The following is a 26,640-nucleotide window of genomic DNA, read 5'->3' as shown; positions in this document are numbered from 1 at the left end:
GAGTATTCCTTTTTATAAATATACTTTCTTTCATTGATGTAATATCCTGCTGTCTGAGAATTTGGGTTATTAAAAAAAAATTTTTTTTTCTCCCTGGATAGACTCTGTTTCCTCAAAATTATCTCTGTTTGTTCTGGTCTCTCCGAGGCTCTCAGATGTGTGGTGATCTTTGACCTCTGCTCATATTTAAGGATAGGGCATAAAGAGCTGACTGGATGCTCTCAGAGCATAGACTGTGGCCTGTCAGTTGTTTATTTCACTGTACAGAGGTCTAGCATCGCCAATGGCTAGTAAATCCCTATGTCAGAATTTTGAAGTCTCTCTCTTGAGCATCAGAATACTCAGAGAAGGCTCCTCCAGGCTCCTGGATGGTACAGGCCTGGCTGCCATTATTCTGGTAGTTAAAGTGTAGAAGAGGGCCAGTATGTTTTAACATTCAGTATGTGAACATTCACACCCTCCTGCTTTCCATGTGGCTCTCCCTACCCTCAATTAGGCCTGTCCTCCAGCTCAAGGACCCTCAGATTTCCTTCGCCAGAGAGCATTCCTCTTTGCTCTCAGAGGGAAGGCATCTAGTCTCCTACTATGGTGGGGAAGAGGTGGTTTCCTTGCTGTGTGAATTGGGAGGGGAATCTGGGGAACTGCAACTTCTTAAAAGAAGCTTCAATCAATCCATTTTATCTCCAGCCCTTACTTTAGCCCCACTTTACTGATACCTAGTGCTGCCAGTTCATGAGCTTTGGGGTTTTGCAGTGTAAATTGGGCTGCTTCTTATTTTCCACCATCACTGATTTAAGATTCTGTTTACTAGAGTCTTTGAAACCAGTTACTGCTCGTTTAGGCATTTTCTAACTTCCTGAATTCAGATAAAATTCAGTTGTTGTCTCCTCATCTTTTTTCTTTGTCCTTGTAGATACATATCTTAATCAATCAATCAATCAATCTTTCCTGAACTTCCCTGGTGGTCCAGTGGTTAGGTATTTGCCGGCCAAAGTAGGGGACACAGGTTCAATACCTGGTTCAATCCCTAGTCCAAGAGGATCCCACATGCTGCAGGATACATGTTTGAGCACAACGCCTGAGTCCATGCACCTAGAGGCTATAATGAGCAACAAGAAAAGTAACAGCAATGAGAAGCCCGAACACCGCAAGTAGAGAGTAGCTCACTCACTACAGCTAGACAAAGCCTGTAGGCAGCAATGATGACCCAGCACAGCCAAAAATAAATAAAAACAAAACAAGCAAAACAGAAAAACTCTTTCCTACTTGTTTTAGTGAGATTTTTGAGAGGGAGTGGCGGTTACTTCAAGCTTTCCAATTGTCATCCTAATTTAGCTGTCATGGGACAATACTTTGGATGTTTCCCCCCTAGTTAGGGCCCTCCTCTAGGAAATAGAGGTGGTGGGAGAGAGCACTGGGTCCCTGGAGGAGCTGCAGAAGAAGGGAATCCTATGTATCTAGAATACTCAACCTCTCCCCAGGCCAAAGGGCATGGGGAGTTAAATGCACACAGAGGCTGTGAGGGTGTTCTCCGAGGCTCACTAGAGACTCAGGAGGGTCAGGACTTGCACAGGAGCTTTTCCTCCACCTGTCTACACCCTGTCTACACCCCACCTCTTCCTTAATCCCTTCAGCCTGAATGAGTGTTTCTCAGTGATCGTTCCTGTTGTAGAAAAAATAAGAACTCTTTATTGGTAACTTCTCATTTGTGACCTGTTAAAAACAAAATCAATTTCTTTGAACATTTTAGAATGCTGCAGGTGAAGAGAGCTTATAGAACATCAAGTTTAATCATGTTCTTTAGAGCTAAGGAACTGGTAGATCCAGAGGGGTTAATTGATTTGCTCAAGGTCACACAGTTGCAGGGCAGCAGAGCTAACAATAGAGCTCGGGCCATCCTCCCCCACCAGTCAGGAGCTCGTGCCCAACGCCACCTGCCGTGTGGGCAGGCTGCCAGTCTGCGTGTCCACATCTCCTTAAAGATCATTAAAGTGTTTCATAAACTACCTCACAGCTGAAGCAAAATTTGCTCTAATTTTTATCACATTGGTTATTATTACATATGGTATTAAATACCCTGTGTGAGCAGTTATATCTCCAGTTTTAAAGTGAAAAAGTCTTTGAGGATTAATGGAGCGAGAAGAGAGAGGTTATTTTGCATATAGAAAATTTGGTGGCAGGCTGGTTATTGTTCTTCACCTGTGTTTAGAGAGGGCTCAGAGGGGAGAAAAGTGAAATGGCAGGAGGCAAAGGCAGGAAGCCCGGGGTGAGTCCCCTCCACCCCAACTGCCGTTGGGCTTGGGTCCTGATGACCCCCTCCCAACAGACCGCTTCTTTTTCTTTGTATTTTCAAAGTCAAATCAAAGCAGAAAGACCCATATGTTACAGATATTATTAATATTATTAATAATAATAATAAGCGATGTGATGAAAATTAGAGCAAACTCTGTTCAGTCGTGGGTGATTTATGAACCATTTTAATGCTTTTTAAGGAGATGTGGACATGTAGACTGGCAGCTTGCCCACATAGCCAGGGGTATTGGGCAAAGGCTCCTGTTTCTCATAAAGCCCCAAGGGTTCAAACAAAGTCCTAGGGCAAGGACAGAGACTGAAGACAGAAGTAGGCTAGGACGCCTAGGAAATAGGCGAATTTTGTGTATCAAATGCAGACACTAGGATATTATTTTAAAAGAAATTTCCCCAAGCAAGAAGCAGGAGACAAAAAAGGATCGGTACCATGAGGAAGAGTTGTTAAGATTAGGTTGTTTCTGTTTTACAATTTTTTTTTTCTTTTAGTATTTAGTTTGATAATTGCTTGTTGAGCAGTAGGTCAAATCAAATCTGGTAACACTGGAGGTAGCCTACGTCACTATCATTGGTCACCCAACGCATGTTTCCCTTTTTCCTGGTTAGTGATATCTACTGCTTATTCCCATGATCCACGGGCTTCAGGGGAACTTGATACCCATCTTCTGCTTTAGGGATGGAATATTTTACATGGGATGTGGTGTTTAACTTAAGCTAAAATGTATCATCTCAATCACCACAATGATTGGATCAGGGAAGGACAAATACAACCCTGGCTAAGCTCAAGATTTTGGTTCAAAAGTGGAAGAGGGAATGTGCTCTTCTTTCCTGCAAGTGAACAAGAAAGCCTGTGGGTCCTGGAGACTCAGTCTCCTGGAGCTTCTGGAAACCACGAGGGGAGAAACCTGAGAAAAATGGAGCCAACAGCAAACATGTAGATTTGAGAAGCAGAGAGAAACAGTACTAGTTTCATCATTTCAGCATTTGGTTAAAGCCTGGCGGGAAACTCTGGACTGTTCAGTTAAATGAGCAATTATATCTCTTTATTGCCTAAATCAGTCATTTTATTTAATTTAAAAAAACACACAGAGGAGGAGTCAAGATGGTGGAATAGGTGGACCCAGAACTCCTTTCTCCTCACAACTACATCAAGAATTCAGTTCAGTTCAGTTCAGTCACTTAGTCGTGTCTGACTCTTTGTGACCGCATGGGCTGCAGCATGCCAGCCTTCCCTGTCATCACCAACTCCTGGAGCTTGCTTTAACTCAGGGGCATCAAGTCGGTGATGCCATCCAACCATCTCATCCTCTGTTGTCCCCTTCTCCTCTTGCCTTCAGTCTTTCCCAGCATCACAGTCTTTTCTAGTGAGTCAGTTCTTCGCATCAGGTGGCCAAAGTATTGGAGCCTCAGCTTCAGCATCAGTCTTTCCAATGAATATTCAGGATTCAGGATTCCTTTAAGATTAACTTGTTTGATCTCCTTGCAGTCCAAGGGACTCTCAAGAGTCTTCTCCAACACCACAGTACAAAAGCACCAGTTCTTCAGTGGTCCATTCTTTATGGTTCAATTCTCCCATCCATATATGTCTACTGGAAAAACCATAGCTTTCAGCAAAGTAATGTCTCCGCTTTTTAATATGCTCTCTAGGTTTGTCATAGCTTTTCTTCCAAGGACTCTACACATGGACATCAGCAGATGGTCATTACCGAAACCAGATTGATTATATCCTTTGCAGCCAAAGATAGAGAAGCTCTATACAGTCAGCAAAAACAAGACCAGGAGCTGACTGTGACTCAGATCATGAACTCCTTCTTGCCAAATTCAGACTTCAATTGAAGAAAGTAGGGAAAACCACTAGACCATTCAGGTATGACCTGAATCAAATCCCTTACAATTATACAGCAGAAGTGACAAATAGATTCAAGGGATTAGATTTGATAGACAGAGTACCTGAAGAACTATGGGTGGAGGTTTGTGACATTGCACAGGAGGCAGTGATCAAGACCATCCCCAACTAAAAGAAATGCAAAAAGGCTAAATGGTTGTCTAAGGAGGCCTTACAAATAGCTGAAAAAAGAGAAGCTAAAGGTAAAGGAGAAAAGGAAAGCTATTCCCATCTGAATGCAGAGTTCCAAAGAATAGCAAGGAGAGATAAGAAAGCCTTCCTCAGTGATCAATGCAAAGAAATAGAGGAAAATAATAAAATGGGGAAGACTAGAGATCTCTTCAAGAAAATTAGAGATACCAAGGGAACATTTTATGCAAAGATGGGCACAATAAAGGACAGAAACGGTATGGACCTAACAGAAGCAGAAGATATTAAGAAGAGGTGACAAGAATATACAGAAGAACTATTAAAAAAGAGATCTTTCTTTGTGACTCAGATAACCATGATGGTGTGATCACTGACCTAGAGCCAGACATCCTGGAATACAAAGTCAAGTGGGCCTTAGGAAGCATCACTACAAACAAAGCTAATAGAGGTGATGGAAGTCCAATTGAGCTGTTTCAAATCCTAAAAGATGATGCTGTGAAAATGCTGCACTCAATATGCCAGCAAATTTGGAAAACCCAGCAGTGGCCATAGGACTGGAAAAGGTCAGTTTTCATTCCAATCCCAAAGAAAGGCAATGTCAAAGAATGCTCAAACTACCGCATATCAAGAGTACATCCACAAATGGAACAGTTTTCCAGAGCACCTGCTGAACATTAGTGGAAGACTTCAGGCCTCTAAAAGGACAAGACAGATCTCTTCACAACTAGATAGGAAAAGGAAAAAAGGAAAGCAGGAATCAAAAAATAGAGCAGCAACTCTGGCAGGAAGCTGAGAGTGAGAAGAGATTTTCTCAATCAGAAAAAAACCCTCATGGTGGGGAAATCAGCTGAGATAGAAAAGGATGTTTGGGAGATTGAAGGAGAACACAGTGGATGGTCTGTGGAAGGCAGGACAGGGTAAGAACTGTGCACATGGGCCATGCCGCAGCCCTGCCCACCCTGGCCTGAGTAGTGTATCTCATTGCAGGGGGTGCTGGGTGCTGGAGAGTGGGGGTCTGGAGTGCAGACTCAGGGAGGAGCCAGTTGTTGGCTGTGAAAAGATAGCCTGAAGGGACAGGAGTAAAATAATATACAACGTGTACTTCTCTTTTGCATTTCCATGACCTTCTTTCTAGTCCTTCAAAGTTACCTACTAACCATGAGCGTGGGGATGATTAGGACTCCTGGAAAAGGAATTTAATGAGAAAAACAATAGAGTCAAAGTTCAGTTTGCTACTTGAGTGCAGAAAGGAGAAGAAAGGGAGAGTAAGAGTAAAGAGGTAGACTCTTGTATTGTCACCTTAGCCTTCCAAGCAGAAATTCCAAGGCTATGGGGAAGCCAAAAGTAGAAAGAGCTTCAGTTCCACTCCTGATGTGAATGAGGGAGGAAGCCTCACAGGTGGCTTTGCACCAACACAAGATGGCAAAGCAGAGGGAAAGTGTGAGTCAAGGCAGAAAAGTGGGGCTGAGGTGACAGCCCTGACTCTTCTCATACTCTTGTAGAGTGTGGAAGCGATCCAGAGGCTCCTGCCTGCACTGTGAGGGATATGGAAAGTAACTGATCATGCAAGTTTGTCTCACCAGAAGGTCACCATGGTGGCAGCAAAGTGACCTTGTAGCCAAAAGATGTTTGCAGATTTCTTGGGCTAGAAATCCTCTGGAAGTCACAGCCAGACACATCAAGGGGATCCATAGTGCCAGTAGGAAGCAATCAAGACCAGAGATGACTTCCCTGCTGCATCTCCTTGACTCTCCCTACTGACGATTCCTCATGTGATTTTTAATTTTTTGTTTGTTCACATCTTATCCTCTACAGGTTCTATGACTTGTGATTATGGATGTGTTTGAGAGAGTGCTTATGTATTTGCATTTTGTAACTTAACTTTTAAAAAATTATGGCAAATATTCATAACATGCATTTACCATTTTAACTATTTTAAAGTGTACGTATCTATTCCTGGTCAGGGAACTAAGATCCTACATGCCATGGAGCAATTAAGCCTGTGTGCCACAACTACTGAGCCCATGCGCTTTGGAGCCCACACCACAACTAGAGAAAAGCCTGAGTGCCGCAATGAAAGATCCCACATGCTGCAATTAAGACTCATTGCAGCAAAATAAAAAAAGTTAAAAATTTAAAAAATAAAGTGTATGATTCTACGTTGGCAGACATTCTCTGATATAAATTGTACCAATGTTTTCTTAGGTCAGTCTCCCAAACCATTAGAAATAAAAATGAAAATAAACAAATGGGATCTAATCAAAGCTACAAGCTTCTACACAGCAAAGGAAACCATAAGAAAGAAAAATGAAAAAAGACAATATAGAGAATGAGAGAAAATATTTGCAAATGATGGGACCGACTTTCCAAAATATACAATCATACAACTCGACAACAAAGAAACAACCCAATCAAAACATGGGCAGAAGACCTAGAGTGAAATTGCTCCAAAGAAGGAATGCAGATAGCCAATAGGCACATGAAAATGTACTCATTGCTAATTATTAAAGAATTGCAAATCAAAACTACAATGAAGTACTGTCACAAGACGGGAGACCCCTTCCAGGGCCCAAGGGTGGGCTCCTTTCTAATGCTCGGAAATGACTTGTGTGAAGAGAAATGCACTGACAAAGCAAGAGACTTTATGGGGAAGGGGTGCCTGGGTAGACAGCAGCAGGTTAAGAGAACACAAGAGAACTGCTCTGCCACAAGGCTTGCAGTCTCAGGTTTTACGGTGGTGGGCTTAGTTTCCAGGTTGTCTCTAGCCAATCTTTCTGACTCAGAGTTCTTCCTGGTGGCACGTGCATCATTCAGCAAAGATGGATTCCAGCAAGGAGAATTCTGGGAGGTTTGTAGGACATAGGAACTGGTGCCCCTCTCTTCTTTTGACCTTTCCAGAATTCTTCCTGTTGGTGGTAGCTTGCTAGTTCTGAGTTCCTTACCAGGACCTCCTGTTGTAAGATAACTTCTGTAAGAAGTTACTGTCTTGCCTGGCCAGTGTGAGTCAGTCAGTGGTTTCCCTAACAGCACCTCATGCCAGTCAGAATGGTCATGGTTAAAAAGTCTACAAATAACAAATGCTGGAGATGATGTGGAGAAAAGGGAACCCTCCTACACTGTTAGTGGGAATGAAAGTTGATGCAGCCATGGTGGAAAACAGTATGGAGGTTCCTCAGAAAACTATAAATAGAATTACCATATGATCCAGTAATACCACTTTGGGGCATATATCCAGGCAAGCTGTAATTCCAAAAGATACATGCACAGCTATATTCATAGCAGCACTAGTCACAAAGGCCAAGACATGAAGACAACCTAAATGTCCACTGACAGATGAATGAATGATGAAAATGTGGTACATATATATCATAGAATATTACTCAGCCATAAAAAAGAGTCAAATTGGGTCATTTGTAGAGACATGGATGGACCTAGGGCTTCCCTGATAGCTCGGTTGGTAAAGAATCCAACTGCAATGCAGGAGACCCTGGTTTAATTCTTAGGTCAGAAAGATCCACTGGAGAAGGGATAGGCTACCCACTCCAGTATTCTTGGGCTTCCTTTGTGGCTCAGCTGGTAAACAATCCGCCTGCAATGTGGGAGACCTGGGTTCCATCCCTGGGTTGGGAAGATCCCCTGGAGAAGGGAAAGGCTACCCACTCCAGTATTCTGGCCTGGAGAATTCCATGGACTATATAGTCTATGGGGTTGCAAAGAGTTGGACATGACTGAGTGACTTTCACTTTCACGGATGGACCTAAAGACGGTCATACAGACTGAAGTAAGTCAGAAAGAGAAGAGCAGATATCATATATTAATGTATATATGTGGAATCTGAAAAAAATTGGTATAGACAATCTTATTCACAAAGCAGAAATAGAGACACAGACATAGAGAATAAATGTATGGATACCAAGGGGGAATTCTCCAAGCTACGCTTCAACAATACCTGAACCATGAACTTCCAGATGTTCAAGCTGGTTTTAGAAAAGACAGAGGAACCAGAGATCAAATTGCCAACATCTGCCAGATCATCAAAAAAGCAAGAGAGTTCCAGAAAAACATCTATTTCTGCTTTATTGACTATGCCAAAGCCTTTGACTGTGTGGATCACTATGGAAAATTCTTCAAGAGATGGGAATACCAGACTGCCTGACCTGCCTCTTGAGAAATCTGTATGTAGGTCAGGAAGCAACAGTTAGAACTGGACATGGAACAACAGACTGGTTCCAAATAGGAAAAGGAGTATATCAAGGCTGTATATTGTCACCATGCTTATTTAACTTATATGCAGAGTACATCATGAGAAATGCTGGGCTGGGTGAAGTGCAAGCTGGAATCAAGATTGCCAGGAGAAATATCAATAACCTCAGATATGCAGATGACACTACCCTTATGGCAGAAAGCAAAGAAAAACTAAAGAGCCTTTTGATGAAAGTGAAAGAGGAGAGTGAAAAAGTTGGCTTAAAGCTCAACATTCAGAAAACTAAGATCGTGGCATCCGGTCCCATCACTTCATGGCAAATAGATGGAGAAACAGTGGAAACAGTAGCAGACTTTATTTTGGGGAGCTTCAAAATCACTGCAGATGGTGACTGCAGCCATGAAATTAAAAAATGCTTCCTCCTTGGAAGAAAAGTTATGACCAACCTAGACAGCATATTATAAAGCAGAGACATTACTGTATCAACAAAGGTCCATCTAGTCAAGGCTATGGTTTTTCCAGTAGTCATGTATGGATGTGAGTGTTGGACTATAAAGAAAGCTGAGCACTGAAAAATTGATGATTTTAAACTGTGGTGTTGGAGAAAACTCTTGAGAGTCCCTTGGAGTGCAAGGAGATCTAACCAGTCCATCCTAAAGGAAATCAGTCCTGAATATTCATTGGAAGGACTGATGTTGAAGCTGAAACTCCAATATTTTGGCCACCTGATGCAAAGAGCTAACTCATTTGAAAAGCCCCTGATGCGGGGAAAGATTGAAGGCAGGAGGAGAAGGGGACGACAGAGGATGAGATGTTTGGATGGCATCATCAACTCAATGGACATGAATTTGAGTAAATTCTGGGAGTTGGGGATGGACAGGGAGGCCTGGCGTGCTGCAGTCCATGGGGTCGCAAAGAGCTGGACACAACTGAGTGACTGAACTGAACCAAGGGGGAAAGGGGTGGTGGTGAAATGAATTGGGAGATTGGGATTGATAAATATACACTATTGATACTATGTATAAAATAGATAACTAATGAGAACCTACTGTATAGCACAGGGAATGCTCCGCAGTGACCTCAATGGGAAGGAAAACCAAACAAGAGAAGATAGATGTGTGTGTGTGTGTATATGTACACACATACGTATGCATAGCTGATTCATATTGCTGTATGATAGAAACCAACACAACATTGTAAAACAACTATTCTCCAATAAACTTTTTTTAAACATACAGGTACCCCTGTGCTCATAGCAGCACTCTTTACAATAACCAAGTTATGGAAAAGACCTAAATGTCCACTGACAGATGGATGAAGAAAATATGGTAGATATATACCATGGAATATTTTGTATGGGTGACCCTCTCAACAGTGAGCTCCAGGTCACAACACAGTAACTGTCAGTTCAGCTACACCAAGGTTTCTGAAGACAACAGCTTCTCCACCAAAGCAGGTTGTAAATAAATTTCAAATTGCCCATACACAGGAGTATTGTCTAAAACACGCTTTCTTTGTAGCAGCTAGGCCCTGCCAGCATTGTGCTTGCCTGAAAGTTCACAAATCAGTTGTAACCTGTAGCCTCCCTGTCGCTTCTCTGGCTCTCCTCTCCTGCTAACCTTTGTTTCCTGGCAGTAGTTAAAACTTTCTGTCACTGCCATAGTTACTTGTGGTTTGGCAAAATACTGGCCTCCACCACCACTGGGGCCAGGACTTTTGTCTCCAAAGTTTCCTCCTTTCATGGGTCCAAGATTTGAAGATCAGTTGTCATAATTGCCAAGATCACTGTAGCTTCCACCACCTCCAAAATTGCTTACATCATTACCAAACCCATTATAGCCATCCCCATTGCCACCATATCCACCACCACCACAGCTCCTGCCAAAGCCACTTCGACCACTGAAGCTTCCTCCACAACCAAGGTTGTCATTTCCATCAAAACCACATCCATGACTGCCACCAAAGTTTCCAGAACCAGGTCGACCTCTTTGGCTGGATGAAGCACTAGCCATCTCTTGCTAAGACAGGGCTTTTTTTACTTCACAGTTATGTCCATTCACAGTGTGGTGTTTCTGAATGCCAATCTTGTCTATGGAGTCAGGGTCATCAAAGGTTACAAAAGCCTCTTTTTGCCACTGCCTTGGTCAGCTGTGATTTCAATCACTTCAATTTTCCCATACTATTTAAAATAATCTCTTATGTGATGTTCTTCAGTGTCTTCTTTAATCCCACCAACAAAACTCTTTTTCCCAGTTAAGTGGGCAGCAGGTCTTTGACAATCTTCTCTTGAGATGGCCTCCTTTGGTTCCCAAAACTCTTTGATCCACCTTGTGTGGCCTTGCATTCAGGGCTGCATCCGCCTCCTCCACAGCGGCCCACCTGACAAACTGGGAGCCTCTGGAGCACTTGGGGTTCGGAGCCCTCATTACCACACAGTCTGTGAGCACTCCCTGTTGTTCAAAATGGCTCCTCAGACTCTCATCGGTTGTTTCAAAGCTCAGTCCTCTGATGAAGAGCCTCCACAGCTGTTCGGGCTCTTTGGGAGACTCAGATTTAGACATAACATCAGTGGAAGGGGGTAAACTTCAACGATGATTATTCTGCAGTATCCATGAGCAGAAAAGAAAAGCAATACATTTTTTTAAATATCAAGATTTCTGGGAATTGTCTGGTGGTCCAGTAGTGGTTAGGACTTGATGTTTTCACTGCTATGGACCAGGGTTCCATCCCTGGTGGGGAAACTAAGATCCATCAAGCCTTGTGGTAAAACTGAAAATAAATCAAGATTTCTACCTCATATTTAAAAAAATAGAGGGTCTTTCAGCACTGGATTTGAATTTCCTTAAGGTCTCTGAAACTGAATGAACATCTACTCTCCCTATACAGCATTCTCTTCAGACATGATCTCTACAGATTTTTTTTTCACATGTTTTACTTATGGAGAGGGATGTACTTTTGGGCCCCTGTAATCATAAAAGCAAACATTAATTTAGTGCTTACTGAATGCCCAACATTGTCCTTCTCAACACTTTACATGTATTAATTAATTTAATCCTCATAACACCCCTGTGTATTAGGTTATCATTGTCCCTTTTTCTGATAAGGAATCTGAAGCACAGAGCAAGTAAATGGTGTAGTCAGCAAATGTGGTGAAGTGAAAATTGCTTAGTTGTGTCTGACTCTTTGTGACCCCATTGGCTATACAGTCAATGGAATTCTCCAGGCCAGAATACTGGAGTGGGTACCTTTTCCCTTCTCCAGGGTATCTTCCCATCCCAGGGATTGAACCCATGTCTCCCGCATTGCAGGTAGATTCTTTACCAGATGAGCCACTAGCTAATGTGGTAAGAGGGTACTAAATGATAACGAAGAAAGAATTGATTGAGGGGAAAACAGACAGCTCTGCATATTGTTGGTGCCCTTTGTTTTGTACACAATTTGAAGGCTAATGCAAGTGCTTGATCTTTGAGACAGCAAGTTGTCGCACATATTTCAAGGTTCGTGGTGGTGTGCCAGGTATTTGGGGCTTTCCTGGTGGCTCAGTTGGTAAAGAATCTGCCTGCAATGCAGGAGACTGGGGTTGGATCCCTGGGTCAGGAAGATCCCCTGGAGAAGGAAATGGCAACCCATTCCAGTATTCTTACCTCGAGAATTCCCGAGCATTTGAGTTAATGAAAATCTGAATGCTCCTGAAATGGGTTGTTATTGTGTGCCGCCCTGTGTGGATATGCAAACCAATTCTTAGCTGTTTAGCCCAGAGTGCTACAAGTATTGGGCTTTGTGTCTAATCCCAAGAGTGAAGTTGTGGTGGCATTGATGGGGGAAACATGTATTTTCACGATGGTAATCAGAAATTCTAGCTACTTCTTTAGGCTTTCAGGAATTTGAACCATTTCCCGGGATCAGAAAAGAGGCCTTTAAATAGAGGCTGTATGTATATGGAAACTCAGAACAAAAATATATTTAAAAAATCTTTTCTGGCACCTCTTTCTGTAGGAACAGCAAGATATTTCACTGTATTTTTTTAGTTGAAAGAACATTTCAGCTGCCATGCTTCTCATGTCAACATGATGTCATTTTCAAAAGAAATGCAATTCTAATATCAAAAAATTAAAAAGCAAACATAAATCTTAACTGAAGTTTCTTTGAGAAGAACTTGTAGTGGACATGTTCTATTTTCCACCTGCCTATCACTTTACAGCTTTTTTCTGATAATAGAACTTTGATTTTCCTTTGGAGAATGACTCATCCCTGATTCTTTGTCCTCTGGACTAAAGCATATGGTTGAGGATATAATCCAGAGTTTGCTAATGAGAATAAGATTTTATTGGAACTACTAGGAAATATGTACTTGGTTTCTACTGGAATGATTAGCTATAAGGATAATATAGGTTCAACACTGGGGAAAGGTGAGGAGGTGGGGAAAAATCACTGCATGAGAATAAACACTTTGAAGGCAACAGAGAGGGAAGGACCATATTTGATAACATTGTGTGCACCCTGGATCCAGCCATACCTGCCGCTATCTATTTATAATTTTTTTTTCAGTTAAATCAGTTTGCATTTTGACACTTGCCAGAAAAAGTTCTAAATATTATAGCACAAAAGAAGAATTCCACTTAATATGCATAACAAAATATCTAAAAATCCTTTTTCCTGTTTCTCTGTATCTCTCAGCATCATTCAGAATGGCAGCTATGCTAAATTTCTAGTTTTACTGTCTCAAACCTCCCAGAAACCTCTCTTAAACTCAGATTACTCTCTATCTTCATTCTTCTCACTCTGATTCTCAAAACCTTTCAGGTTCTCTTCCTCCCCCACTTCCTTCAAGAGCAACATAAGCTCTAGCTGAGTTTTGTGCATCACTCTAGCCTTCTGAGGCTCCTTTTGCTTCTATACCTCTGCTCCTTACCTACATCAGCACAGTTAGTGCCCAGGCTGCTTTCTGAACAACAAAGGATCCTTCCTCTTCAAACTGATGAAAAGCCAAAAATACATGTTAAATTTTCTGTTCTGGCCTCATTTGTATTCAGTACAAATAGTGGACATTAATTCTGTTTGCAAACAGCTACTCCTGGGGTTACCTTTCAGTAAATTTTGTCAAGATAGTGCCTCAGTGTTTTGTTTTGTCTGTATGATTTGTTTAAGAGGGTGGGGTGGGGTGAGGAAAAATTAAGTTAGTTAAACCAGTTTGATTGTCCTTACAAGTCAGAGGAATGGTCAGGAAACCCAGCTAACATGAGTGCTATGGGCAATTGCTACTCACTATTGCCTTTCATTTCTCCCTCTTTGGGAACATTCTTTGGGTTTTCTACAGAAACAGCTGGAGACTCTCATTGACAATTGCCTCACTCAGCAGCTCCTTCTCAAACACATTTTTTCAGACACTGTGCCCAAGACTCTTTAAGTGTTCCAAGGATTTTGCCTCATTCAAAAGCAGCCCAGCTGCGGTTGGAAGGGCACCAGCTCTTGCCCCATGAAGGTCTAGATTGTCTCTACATTAAGAGGCATCCAAAAGTTCCGCTATGCTGTGCACTCAGATGACCCCCAGCCCTTTTGTGAACACATTGATTGTGAGTAGTCTGAACCACATTCTTGGGTCTACTCAAACTGTCTTTGATGCCCTCAGGCTGGGGAACCCAGTGGGGAGACCACCATGATGACTGCCCAGAGCCTGAGAACTATCAGGATGAGTCTGGGAGACATCTCACCTTTTAAAAGTCCCATCTTTCTTTGACACTTTTTTTAATGAGTCTTCCCAGCCACAATAAAGTCAAAGTCTGTTATAGTATCTTGAAATGGTAGGAAAAAGGTGGGAAGGTAACGATGGCATGGCACATCCAGGGGATAGTTGAGAATTTAATGAAGGGACTATTTAAAAAGATGTGGGCAGGGTTAAAGGAAACCTCTGGGAACCATAGGCTTCCCAGATGGCTCAATGGTAAAGCATCCACTTGCCAATGCAGAAGACCTGGGTTCCATCCTTGGGTTGGGAAGATCCCCTGAAGGAGGGCACCACAACCCACTCCAATATTTTCGCTGGAGAATGCCATGGATAGAGGAGCCTGGTGGGCTATAGTCCATAGTGTCACAAAGAGTCAGACACCACAGATCCACTGAACATGCATGTACTGGGAGCCATAACTAGCCCCAAGTCTGTAGGGGCAGAGGCAGCAGGTGGGGAACAGAACTAAGAGAGAAGTGTAGGAGAAGGCCACAGGGTTGGAGAAATGGTGGTCAGATAAAGAATGCAGACATAGCTAACAGAGTGGCCCTCTGATGCTGCAAGGGGGAGGTCTTGAATAACATCCTGCCTTGTGATCCATCAGTGGCTCAGAGGTAAAGAATCTGTCTGCAGAGCAGGAGCCCCAGGAGACCTGAATTTGATCCCTGGGTCAGGAAGATCCCCTGGAGAAGGAAATGGCAACCCATTCAAGTATTCTCGCCTGGAGAATCTGCATGGTCAGAGGAGTCTGGCAGGCTACATTCCACTGGGTCACAAAGAGTGGGACACGACTGAAGCCACTTAGCCTGCAAGCACTGTGATCCATCTCCTGCAGGTGCCTTCCATTGGCCAACACCAGGCAAAAAGCCAGAGGACAGTTGATGTCATCCCTAAACGTCAGCCCTGAGTCACAGAGCAGGGTGCTGAGTGGGTCTCGAAGGACACGGGGAAAACCAGCAGTCACTTCCTATCTTTTCCCGCAGCTGGCACCTTGGTTCAGGCACCACCCTTTCTTGTCTGGCCTGTGGTGCTGGCCTTCTTGCCCATCCTCTTGACCCATCTAGTCCATTGCTTTGATGACCAGGTCTGTTTCCAAGAAGCTGTATTCATTCAGCACAGGATTGGGGTGCATAGACCTCAGTTCAGGTGCCAGCTCTGGAGCTTCAAGACCCTTCCCCCAGAAACCTCAGGGTAAAACTTCCAGTGGAGTCCAGGATGCCCAAAGACATTTCCAGGCATGATTCACTAATGCTAGACATATTTTCTTATCTCTCCTCGCTATTCTTTGGAACTCTGCATTCAGATGCTTATATCTTTCCTTTTCTCCTTTGCTTTTTGCTTCTCTTCTTTCCACAGCTATTTGTAAGGCCTCCCCAGACAGCCATTTTGCTTTTTTGCATTTCTTTTCCATGGGGATGGTCTTGATCCCTGCCTCCTGTACAATGTCACGAACCTCTGTCCATAGTTCATCAGGCACTCTATCTACCAGATCTAGGCCCTTAAATCTATTTCTCACTTCTACTGTATAATCATAAGGGATTTGATTTAGGTCATACCTGAATGGTCTAGTGGTTTTCCTTACTTTCTTCAATTGAAGTCTGAATTTGGCAATAAGGAGTTCATGGTCTGAGCCACAGTCAGCTCCCAGTCTTGTTTTTGCTGACTGTATAGAGCTTCTCCATCTTTGGCTGCAAAGAATATAATCAATCTGATTTCGGTGTTGACCATCTGGTGATGTCCATGTGTAGAGTCTTCTCTTGTGTTGTTGGAAGAAGTTGTTTGCTATGACCAGTGCATTCTCTTGGCAAAACTCTGATTAGCCTTTGCCCTGCTTCATTCCATATTCCAAGGCCAAATTTGCCTGTTACCACAGGTGTTTCTTGACTTCCTACTTTTGCATTCCAGTCCCCTATAATGAAAAGGACATCTTTTTTGGGTGTTAGTTCTAAAAGGTCTTGGAGGTCTTCATAGAACTGTTCAACTTCAGCTTCTTCAGCATTACTGGTTGGGGCATAGATGGGAATACCAGAGCACCTGACCTGCCTCTTGAGAAACCTATATGCAGGTGGAAGCAACAGTTAGAACTGGACATGGAACAACAGACTGGTTCCGAATAGGAAAAGGAGTACGTCAAGGCTGTATATTGTCACCCTGCTTATTTAACTTATATGCAGAGTACATCATGAGAAATGCTGGGCTGGAAGATGTTCAACCTGGAATGAAGATTGCCAGGAGAAATATCAATAACCTCAGATATGCAGATGACACCACCCTTATGGCAGAAAGTGAAGAGGAACTAAAAAGCCTCTTGATGAAAGTGAAAGAGGAGAGTGAAAAAGTTGGCTTAAAGCTCAACATCCAGAAAACGAAGATCATGGCATCTGGTCTCATCACTTCATGGGAAATAGATGGGGAAACAGTGGAAACAGTGTCAGACTTTATTTTTTGGGGTTCCAAAATCACTGCAGATGGTGATTTCAGCCATGAAATTAAAAGACACTTACTCCTTGGAAGGAAAGTTATGACTAACCTAGACAGCATATTCAAAAGCAGAGACATTACTTTGCCAACAAAGGTCCATCTAGTCAAGGCTATGGTTTTTCCAGTGGTCATGTATGGATGTGAGAGTTGGACTGTGAAGAAGGCTGAGTGAAAAAAGAATTGATGCTTTTGAACTGTGGTGTTAGAGAAGGCTCTTGAGAGTCCCTTGGACTGCAAGGAGATCCAACCAGTCCATCCTGAAGGAGATCAGTCCTGGGTGTTCATTGGAAGGACTGATGCTGAAGCTGAAACTCCAATACTTTGGCCACCTCATGCTAAGAGTTGACTCATTGGAAAACACCCTGAAGCTGGGAGATTTGGGGGGCAGGAGGAGAAGGGGACAACAGAGGATGAGATGGCTGGATGGCATCACTGACTCTATGGACATGAGTTTGAGTGAACTCCGGGAGTTGGTGATGGACATGGAGGCCTGGCGTGCTGCAGTTCATGGGGTCGCAAAGAGTCGGACACGACTGAGCGACTGAACTGAACTGAACTGAGACATATTGTAAATAGCAAGGAATCGACTTGCGACCTTAAACACAAACAGAACGGTCGAAATGGATTGAGGCTGCCTCCCTGCCCCCTTCCAGAAAACCAAGTCACTCGGCTGGCTGGCGATTGCTTCAAATCTGGTCTCTCCAAGGGCGTGTTTCTGAGGGCGTAGGCTCTGGCGGTCCGGGAAGGCAGGCTCCCGGCTCCTGGGCCCTCTCACCGTGCGAGTAGGGGAAGTCCCTCAGTCCCGCCCGGCACGAATACCCGGCGCCCCCGGTAGTCTTCCACTGGGGCACCTACGGTGAGGGACAGGGGGAGCCGCAGAGAGCGCAGGCGCAGTGTCCGCGCGGGCGACGCCCCTCTCCCCGCCCAGCCCCGCGGCCTCCGCCGCCCCGGCCGCGGTTTTCCTGGCGAGCCCGCGGTGGCCTCAGCGGGCTCAGAGCCTGGACTAGGCGCGCGGCAGCGGGCAGCCCCGGCCGGAGCACCGGTTCGCGCCTTCCTCGCCGCCACACGCAGGTAACCCGGCCGCCGGTCAGCACAGCAGACTGGGGACTTGACCCTGCCTGCCCGGCCGCCCCCACCCATAAGGAGTGAGAGAAGCCCACTCACTTTCAGCGGAGGCACCTAAGAGGCCGAGTCCCTCTTTGGGGCTTGGGCCGGACCCGGGTGAAGCGCCCCGCCCCCTTCACACCCTTTCTCCGGGGCTCTGCTCGACGCCTGAGGGTCCGCGGGGCTCCCACTTCCCAGCATTGCTCCCTTGGAACACCTGGAGGCGAGTTCGGTAGGGTCAGCCTCAGCTATGGCCTCTGCGCCCCGGTTTCCTGCCACCGTGGTGTGTATGTGTACTTCTCTGATAAAGGCCAGGGCTCTTGCTTTCCTCACGCCCAGGAGCCCACCCAAACCAGGGTGAGTCCCTGTGGCGCCATGGCATCAATTTCAAACTTTTAAGAATGCTGGGTGGTTTTAGAAATAAGGTTATAAGAATGCTGGGTGGTTGTAAGAAATAACAATTTCTAAATTCTTATTTAGAAATAAGAATGAGTATTTTCGTTTACTCTGTTGCCGACTCTTGGACGCCTGTGTGTATGGTTTGAGATTTTCGCGGAGAATAAACGGTATAGCGCGATCTTTTCCCAATGAAAGGCAAGGGCAAGGGGTAGTGGAGGAAGGGCCAGGCCGCGGCCGAGTGTGGTGGCTAGAGGCGCAGGGCAAGTCCACGCAGCCTCCCGCAGCTCCGAGGAGGAAAGTGCTACCCCTCCCTGACCCGCCTTTGGGCCGTAGGGTTTCTACGCCACGTGCGCCGTGTGGCCCCTTTGGAGAGAGGAGGATGGAGGGGATGCGCGGGCCAGCAGGAAGGGCGAGTAGGGGGGCTGCGCAGACTCGCATCTGTGTCGAGGCTTTTGCCGGGGTTGGCGAGGGAGCGGGATGAAAAGCTGGCGACTGAGTGACGATTGAGGGCCCAGAGACAGTGACGCACTGGGCGGAGAGGGCTGGGAGCGCTTGGGTAACGGAAGGTGTCGGCTGTCTTTAGGCTCTAAAGGACCTGATTGGGATTGCCCGTGTCCGTGGTGCTGAAGTAACTCCAGCGTCTTCGTCGTCGGCTTAGTTCCCTGGAGGCGGCCTGCCTTGCGGTTCTACGCCGCACCTTTGCCAGAAATAGCCGACCTCCAAGGCAGGTGGCCAGAGTAGGGCCCGCTCGACAGTGTAACCCTTTTCGGATGAGTTGATGCTTGTTTCCTGAAGATAACTGAAGGCAAATGTGGCTCGTCCCGGTGGTGCAGATAAAGCATATGCCTAACAGGCTTGATTTACCTACATGGAAGGGCACAGGGTGAGCATAAACAAGAACTCTCATATATGCAAATACATAGTATATACACACAAACATTACACACATGTAAACACACTGGTTTTCAGCGCCATCACACACTACAAATTACACATGTTTTCCAGAACTTTTTTATAATCCATCTTTATTTTTTGACATCTATAGTATTTCTGAACTCTTCATAACCATTAACTTTCATAATCATCTGTTTCCAAGTCACAGAACCTGTGAATTAAAGTGTTTGGTGTTTGGCTGAGCAAGAAAGTATTCACACATACTTTAAAATTAATTTACTTATTTTTACCAGGACCTACTGTATAGCATGGTGCTTCCCTGGTGGCTCAGGGGTAAAGAATCCACCTTCCACTGCAGGATACGCAGATTTGGTCCCTGGGTCAGGAAGATCCTCTAGAGATGGAAATGGAAACCCACTCCAGTATTCTTGCCTGGAGAATCCCATGGACAGAGGAGCCTGGCAGGCTACAGTCCATGGGGTCACAAAGGGTCGGACATGACTTAGTAACTGAGCACATTGAGCACCATATGGAAATCTGCTCAATGTTATGTGGCAGCCTGGATGGGACAGGAATTTAGGGGAGAATGGATATATGTGTATGTATGGCTTAGTCCCTTCGCTGTTCACCTGAAACTGTCACAACATTGACTATACCCCAAAACAAGATAAAAAGTTTAAAGTCTAAGAAAATACACATATTTTAATTACAGAACAAATGTAGTCTATAAAGAGGTAAAATTGATATTAATACAAAAAAGATGTTCCTAAATGAAGTTTAAACAAAAAGAATTAATGACAAATTTAATAGGAAACAATAGCTAGACAACAGTCTTATGGAAAGTTATAACCTGAAGAAAATAATGACTAAGATGTATCACAGTGCTGATAATCTCAATTATACTGGTGGGATACGCTTTGTGAACTCTGTAAAGATTACATATATGCTCTTCAAAATGTTGAATAGCTGTGGTTTTTCTCTAATAAAATGTATGCTCATTGTTAAGAAATTTGGGTAATATGGCAATACATAAAACCAGAGAAAAATATTGTAAATAGATTTTTAAAAAATTGAATTATAGTTGACTTACAACATTGTGTGAGTGCAGCAAGTGATTAAGTTATACATTATATGTATATGCATTATATTCTTTTTTCTGATTCTTTTCCATTATAATTTATTATATGATATTGAGTATAGTTCCCTGTGCTATACAGTAAATCTTTGTTATTTATCTATTTTATATTTGGTAGTGTGCATCTGTTAATCCCATATTCCAACTTATGCCACCCTTTCCTTTTGGTAACCATGTTTGTTTCCTATGTCTGTGAATATGTTTCTGTTTTGTAAATAAGTTCATTTGTATTATTTTTTAGATTCCACATATAAGTGATGTAATATTTGTCTTTCTATGACTTATGTCACATATATGTTAATCTGTCAGTCCATTCATACTGCTGCAAATGACATTATTTCATTCTTTTTATGGCTGAGTAATATTCCATTGTATATATGTACCACATCTTCTTTATGCATTCATTTGTTGATGGACACTTAGGTTGCTTCAGTGTCTTGGGTATTGTAAACAGTGCCTCTATGAACATTGGGGTACATGTATCTTTTTGAATTAGAGCTTTCATCTTTTTTGGATGCATGTCCAGGAGTGAGATTCCTGGATCATTATGGTAACTCTATTTTTAGTTTTTTAGGACACTGCTATACTCAAACAGATTTTCTTTTAAATAAATCCACATGTATTTTAAATGAACCAATCTTCTGTTGGTTGCATTTTCACTGTATAATTTATCACTAATGTCTTTCAAATCAATACAAATAAAACTAGGTCATCATTAAGTGTTGTGTAATTTTGTACTATGTAAGCAGAGCAATTTATTTAAATAATCTCATAATAAAGAAAATTCATTTATTTCTGATGTTTGCTGTTATCATCAGATCAGATCAGTTGCTCAGTCGTGTCTGACTCCTTGCGACCCTATGAACCGCAGCACACCAGGCCTCCCTGTCCATCACCAACTCCCGGAGTTCACTAAGACTCACGTCCATTGAGTCAGTGATGCCATCCAGCCATCTCATCCTCTGTCGTCCCCTTCTCCTCTTGCCCCCAATCCCTCCCAGCATCAGAGTCTTTTCCAATGAGTCAGCTCTTCGCATGAGGTGGCCAAAGGACTGGAATTTCAGCTTTAGCATCATTCCTTCCAAAGAAATCCCAGGGCTGATCTCCTTCAGAATGGACTGGTTGGATCTCCTTGCAGTCCAAGGGACTCACAAGAGTCTTCTCCAACACCACAGTTCAGAAGCATCAATTCTTCAGCACTCAGCCTTCTTCACAGTCCAAATCTCACATCCATACATAATCACAGGAAAAACCATAGCCTTGTCTAGATGGACTTTTGTTGGCAAAGTAATGTCTCTGCTTTTGAATATGCTGTCTAGGTTGGTCATAACTTTCCTTCCAAGGAGTAAGTGTCTTTTAATTTCATGGCTGCAGTCACCATCTGCAGTGATTTTGGAGCCCAGAAAAATAAAGTCTGACACTGTTTCCACTGTTTCTCCATCTATTTCCCATGAAGTAATGGGACTGGATGCCATGATCTTCATTTTCTGAATGTTGAGCTTTAAGCTAACTTTTTCACTCTCCACTTTCACCTTCATCAAGAGGCTTTTGAGTTCCTCTTCACTTTCTGCCGTAAGGGTGGTGTCATCTGCATATCTGAGGTGATTGATATTTCTCCCAGCAATCTTGATTCCAGCTTGTGTTTCTTCCAGTCCAGCGTTTCTCATGATGTACTCTGCATATAAGTTAAACAAGCAGGGTGACAATATACAGCCTTGACGTACTCCTTTTCCTATTTGGAACTAGTCTGTTGTTCCATGTCCAGTTCTAACTGTTGCTTCCTGACCTGCATACAAATTTCTCAAGAGGCAGGTCAGGTGGTCTGGTATTCCCATCTCTTTCAGAATTTCCCACAGTTTATTGTGATCCACACACTCAAAGGCTTTGGCATAGTCAATAAAGCAGAAATAGATGTTTTTCTGGAACTGTCTTGCTTTTTCCATGATCCAGCAGATGTTGGCAATTTGATCTCTGGTTCCTCTACCTTCTCTAAAACCAGCTTGAACATCAGGAAGTTCACGGTTCACATATTGCTGAAGCCTGGCTTGGAGAATTTTAAGCATTACTTTACTAGCATGTGAGATGAGTGCAATTGTGCAGTAGTTTGAGCATTCTTTGGCATTGCCTTTCTTTGGGATTGGAATGAAAACTGACCGTTTCCGGTCTTGTGGCCACTGCTGAGTTTTGCAAATTTGCTGGCATATTGAGTGCAGCACTTTCACAGCATCATCTTTCAGGATTTGGAATAGCTCAACTGGAATTCCATCACCTCCACTAGCTTTGTTCCTAGTGATGCTTTCTAAGGCCCACTTGACTTCACATTCCAGGATGTCTGGCTCTAGATCAGTGATCACACCATCGTGATTATCTGGGTTGTGAAGACCTTTTTTGTACAGTTCTTCTGTGTATTGTTGCCACCTCTTCTTAATATCTTCTGCTTCTCTTAGGTCCATACCATTTCTGTCCTTTATCGAACTCATTTTTGCATGAAATGTTCCTTTGGTATCTCTGATTTTCTTGAAGAGATCTCTAGTCTTTCCCATTCTGTTGTTTTCCTCTATTTCTTTGCATTGATCGCTGAAGAAGGCTTTCTTATCTCTTCTTGCTATTCTTTGGAACTCTGCATTCAAATGTTTATATCTTTCCTTTTCTCCTTTGCTTTTCGCTTCTCTTCTTTCACAGCTATTTGTAAGGCCTCCCCAGACAGCCATTTTGCTTTTTTGCATTTCTTTTCCATGGGGATGGTCTTGATCCCTGTCTCCTGTACAATGTCACAAACCTCATTCCATAGCTCATCAGGCACTCTATCTATCAGATCTAGGCCCTTAAATCTATTTCTCACTTCCACTGTATAATCATAAGGGATTTGATTTAGGTCATACCTGAATGGTCTAGTGGTTTTCCCTACTTTCTTCAATTGAAGTCTGAATTTGGCAATAAGGAGTTCATGGTCTGAGCCACAGTCAGCTGACTGTATAGAGCTTTTCCATCTTTGGCTGCAAAGAATATAATCAATCTGATTTCGGTGTTGACCATCTGGTGATGTCCATGTGTAGAGTCTTCTCTTGTGTTGTTGGAAGAGGGTGTTTGCTATGACCAGTGCATTTTCTTAGCAAAACTCTATTAGTCTTTGCCCTGCTTCATTCCGTATTCCAAGGCCAAATTTGCCTGTTACTCCAGGTGTTTCTTGACTTCCTACTTTTGCATTCCAGTCCCCTATAATGAAAAGGACATCTTTTTTGGGTGTTAGGTCTAAAAGGTCTTGCAGGTCTTCATAGAACGTTCAACTTCAGCTTCTTCAGTGTTACTGGTTGGGGCATAGACTTGGATTACTGAGATATTGAATGGTTTGCCTTGGAAATGAACAGAGATCATTCTGTCGTTTTTGAGATTGCATCCAAGTACTGCATTTCGGACTCTTTTGTTGACCATGATGGCTACTCCATTTCTTCTGAGGGATTCCTGCCTGCAGTAATAGATATAATGGTGATCTGAGTTAAATTCACCCATTCCAGTCCATTTCAGTTCGCTGATTCCTAGAATGTCGACATTCTCTCTTGCCATCTCTTGTTTGACCACTTCTTCCAATTTGCCTTGATTCATGGACCTGACATTCCAGGTTCCTATGCAATACTGCTCTTTACAGCATCAGACCTTGCTTCTATCACCAGTCACATCCACAGCTGGGTATTGTTTTTGATTTGGCTCCATCCCTTCATTCTTTCTGGAGTTATTTCTCCACTGATCTCCAGTAGCATATTGGGCACCTACTGACCTGGGGAGTTTCTCTTTCAGTATCCTATCATTTTTCATTTTCATACTGTTCATGGGGTTCTCAAGGCAAGAATACTGAAGTGGTTTGCCATTCCCTTCTGCAGTGGACCACATTCTGTCAGATCTCTCCACCAGGACCCGCCCATCTTGGGTTGCCCCACGGGCATGGCTTAGTTTCATTGAGGTAGACAAGGCTGTAGTCCTAGTGTGATTAGATTGACTAGTTTTCTGTGAGTATGGTTTCAGTGTGTCCGCCCTCTGATGCCCTCTTGCAACACCTACCGTCTTAGTTTGGTTTCTCTTACCTTGGGCGTGGGGTATCTCTTCATGGCTGCTCCAGCAAAGCGCAGCCAATGCTCCTTACCTTGGACGAAGGGTATCTCCTCACCACCGCCCTTCCTGACCTTCAACATGGGATAGCTCCTCTAGGCCCTCCTGTGCCCGCACAGCCACAGCGTGGGGTTGGTCCTCCCTGCCTCCGCCCCTGGCCTCTGGCGTGGGGGCGTGGGGTAGCTCCTCCCGCCTGCCGCCCCTGGCCTCGGGCCTAAGGGCGTGGGGTATATCCTCCCGGCCACCGCCCCTGACCTCGGACACGGGGTAACTCCTCTAGTCGCTGCCCCTGACCTCGGACCCTGGGTATCTCCTCTCGGCAGCCCCCCCCCCCCCCCCCCCCCCCCGCCTCAGGCGTACGGTTGCTCCTTCTGGCCCCCGCCCCTGGTCTCAGGCGTGGGGGCGTTGGGTAGCTCCTCCCACCCACCGCCCCTGGCCTAGGGCTTAAGGGCGTGGGGTGGGGTATCTCCTCTCGGGAGCCTCCCCTGCCCTCATACCATTCTGCAAATAGTATCTTTGAGTAAATATTTGTGCACTTGATTATATCCTTGGAAAAAATTCCTAGAAGTGAAATTGATGGTTCGATGGATATGCATGTTTTATTTTTGATACACTGATTTGTTTATTTAATTATTTCTTATCTCCTCCCTTGTCTGTTTTATTCTTTACTATGTTCTTAAAATCTACACAATGTCAGATATATGTGTATTCAAGAAATATTTGTTGGAAGAATGATATTTCTAGATTGTGTTACAAAAAAGATGTACCAATATATACCAGTATAAAAACTGAATTAGAATGTCAGAATTCCCACAGTATTACCAAAATAAGGTTTTTTGTCAATTGGATAGGCAGTAAGAAGCATCTTTTTATATACTTACTCGTTACACTTATTTTTGTTTTGTGAGTTTCCAGCTCATAGCTTTATTTTTCTGTTGGTATGCTTATAGGCTTTTTCTTATTTGTGAAAATTCTTCAGATACTAAAGATTTGGTTGTGTATGTTGCAACTTTTTTCCTGACTTTAAAAAAATTTTTAAACTTTATTATATTTTCTGCTGTATAGAAAATTTCATACTTTATATAGTCAAATCTATCTTTTTACCCTTTGTAATATCTGACATTTACATTTGGTTGTTCAGTTCAGTTCAGTCGCTCAGCCATGTCGGACTCTTTGCAACCCCATGAACTGCAGCACGCCAGGCCTCCCTGTCCATCACTAACTCCATCCTTCTATTATAAAGATAATCTACTATGTTTCATGATATGATAGATTACATTTTAAATTCTAGGTTTATACTCTGATTTTTCTTTTTAAATTCATTTCATTACTAGATGTAAAATTCTATTGAAGATGGCTTTGTGAGAAGTAATTGCTTATTTTAACCTGCATGTACATAGGCTTGTCTTCTATGAGGAGTAACATATTACTCAGTTTGAACCTTTTAATACTTATTCAGTTTCTAAATATTTAATGATTCAAAAAGATACATGCACCCCCATGTTCATTGCAGCAATATTTACAATAGCCAGGACAAGGAAGTAACCTAGATGTCCGTCAACAGATGAATGGATAAAGAAGTTATGGCATATATACACATGGAATATTACTCAGCCATAAAAAGGAACGAAATTGTGCCATTTGCAGAGATGAGGATGGACCTAGAGACTGTCATGCAGAGTGAAGTAAGTCAGAAAGAGAAAAACAAATATCATGTAGTGTCACTTATATGTGGAATCTAGAAAAATGGTACAGATCAACTTATTTGTAAAGCAGAAATAGACGTACCAATGTAGAAAACAAATGTATGGATATCAAGGAGGCGAGAAGGTGGAATGAACTGGAAGATCGGGATTGACGTATCTACACAATTATGTGTAAAACAGATAACTAATGAGAACCTAGTGTATAGCAAAAGGAACTCTATACTCAGTGCTCTGTGGTGTCCTAAATAGCAAGAAAATCCAAAAAAGAGGGGATATGTGTATATGTATAACTGATTCACTTTCTGAACAGCAGGAACTAACAACATTGTAAAGCAACTATACTCCAATAAAAATTAATTTAAAAAATACTTAAAGTGTTTTTATTTAAATGCCATTTGTCTGTCATATTTTCAAACTGTTACTATCCAATCTTTTAAAAAAGGAGCCATTCTTTAGAGTATTTTTTGTAGATGAAAGAAAATATGACAAAGAAGAAAATATGTATACATATAAATATACCTGGAATATTGACAAAGGATTACATCA

The 26,640-nt window shown here is 43.2% G+C and overlaps 1 protein-coding gene and 1 pseudogene across 1 annotated transcript in view; one reads left to right on the top strand and one right to left on the bottom strand.

Annotated features, from left to right (window-relative positions):
* Positions 1–10,069: 10,069 nt before the first annotated feature.
* LOC129644530 (heterogeneous nuclear ribonucleoprotein A1-like) lies at positions 10,070–11,107 on the bottom strand (annotated as a pseudogene).
* Positions 11,108–17,719: 6,612 nt separating this feature from the next.
* Positions 17,720–26,640, top strand: part of SLC35G2 (solute carrier family 35 member G2) — a 49,388-nt gene continuing 40,467 nt past the window's right edge. The window contains exon 1 of the mRNA XM_055569590.1: positions 17,720–17,823. The gene's annotated coding sequence lies outside the window, so the exon portion shown is untranslated. The remainder of the gene's footprint in view (positions 17,824–26,640) is intronic.

Source organism: Bubalus kerabau, chromosome 2 (assembly GCF_029407905.1).
Source record: "Bubalus kerabau isolate K-KA32 ecotype Philippines breed swamp buffalo chromosome 2, PCC_UOA_SB_1v2, whole genome shotgun sequence".
In the NCBI taxonomy this organism is placed as follows: Eukaryota; Metazoa; Chordata; class Mammalia; order Artiodactyla; family Bovidae; genus Bubalus; species Bubalus kerabau.
This window is presented reverse-complemented; position numbering and strand designations above follow the sequence as displayed.